General features: G+C 33.1%; 1 protein-coding gene across 2 annotated transcripts in view; it reads right to left on the bottom strand.

Annotated features, from left to right (window-relative positions):
• The window catches only part of LOC107711118 (regulator of G-protein signaling 8), a 14,226-nt gene extending 12,563 nt beyond the window's left edge, over positions 1-1,663 (bottom strand). For both annotated transcript variants that reach the window (XM_016516068.1, XM_016516067.1), the window contains exon 1: positions 1,507-1,663. The gene's annotated coding sequence lies outside the window, so the exon portion shown is untranslated. The remainder of the gene's footprint in view (positions 1-1,506) is intronic.
• Between the last annotated feature and the right edge of the window lie 6 nt (positions 1,664-1,669).

The raw sequence follows: 1,669 nt of genomic DNA, 5'->3' as shown, positions 1-1,669 counted from the left end.
AAAAATGTGTGTATGTGTGTATATATATATATATATATATATATATATATATAATTTCTTTCAAAGAACAAAAATGTGTTTTATGGTTTTAGTTTAGTTTTTTGTAGTTTATACAGAGATAATGGCATCATTTTCGAAAACTTTGAAACCCGTTTTCAAAAGTTTGTGTTTCCAGGCCCCCAAAATGCTGTTTTCATGTAAATGAATGGCCAACATGAATGAAAAGTTGTCAGCGACAGGTGTTCAAATTCTGTGGAAATCTGCAGAGCTTTTTCTGCATGCAGATTCAATGTGGGTGTTCAGATCAGTAATTCATGCACAATCACTTATGAATGAAAAAAACTGATAAAAAATAATAAAAAATAATTAATTAAAAATAAATATATTTTAGCATTCTTTAATTTAATAATGTTATACTATCAATAAAGTAGTGCCAAAATGTTACTGATACATATTATTACTGTGTAAAGTTTGTCAGCGACAGGTGTTCAAATTCTGTGGAAATCTGCAGAGCTTTTTCTGCATGCAGATTCAATGTGGGTGTTCAGATCAGTAATTCATGCACAATCACTTATGAATGAAAAAAACTGATAAAAAATAATAAAAAATAATTAATTAAAAATAAATATATTTTAGCATTCTTTAATTTAATAATGTTATACTATCAATAAAGTAGTGCCAAAATGTTACTGATACATATTATTACTGTGTAAAGTGTTTTTGCTAATAAAACTCCCATTGGAATTACTAAATCACACATCACGCATACAATTATGAGTCTCTTACATTTTAATGTGCATTGTACTTCTAATTTCATTTTAGCTAATGTTAAGATGCTTTGCATTCTTCCCCATTTCAAAGTTATAACCATAACATGCATGCAAAAGTGCCTTTAAATAAGGATTCTGCTGCTGAGTCTGTACAACAGAATGAAACATATCTTCAGTGTGTCTCAAAAAGAGCAGTGGGTGGTGAGTGTGGGTGTTTCAAAGTCTCTCCTCATCTCTGTCACTTCCCCTCACTGACATTTACAAACCTACAAAGCCCTCACAGTTACTGCTGGAGAGATGGATTAGCTGCCCAATCCCTTCAACAAACACACAGTTGTCATTGTGCATGTCAGAAAATTAAAGAAGTAACCGAGTATCTGATATGATGTAAACGGGGTACTATTTGTAGCTATAAACAATATAACTCTGTATTAATTTCCTGCACTTTACAATGAAAAATAATCTAGCATTTATGCAAACACAGATGAGTAACATTCACAAAACAACAAAATATAATAAACAACTGCACACTTCCCATCATTCATAAATGTTACAAAGTAAAAGCCAAATAGATGATCTGTTTTGCTTTGTTTTACTCAATTCCCTACACAAGAGAAGACATGACAGGAGGACAGATGGTGAGAGCTGTACACTATGACAAATATCCTAGACACACAAAGCCAGTGTGAGTTACTTATGCAACAATCGATCAGGCATATGAATATGGAGCCTTTACCTTTACAGTTCACTGCCGTTGTAGATGACAGCTCTTTGATTCAGGCTGGAAATGCTGCTTTATCCGACGGGTTTAGCGTGGCTCTGTTCTTGTGTAGAAATATCTACTGTTGCCCACATGTAGCAATCATCACACAGCATGTTCATCGGTGTGAAAGCGTGAG

This window comes from Sinocyclocheilus rhinocerous, unplaced genomic scaffold, assembly GCF_001515625.1.
Source record: "Sinocyclocheilus rhinocerous isolate Xijiao unplaced genomic scaffold, SAMN03320098_v1.1 scaffold85, whole genome shotgun sequence".
NCBI classification, from domain to species: domain Eukaryota; kingdom Metazoa; phylum Chordata; class Actinopteri; order Cypriniformes; family Cyprinidae; genus Sinocyclocheilus; species Sinocyclocheilus rhinocerous.
The sequence above is the reverse complement of the archived record's forward strand: the minus strand, read 5'-3'. Positions and strand labels throughout refer to the sequence as shown.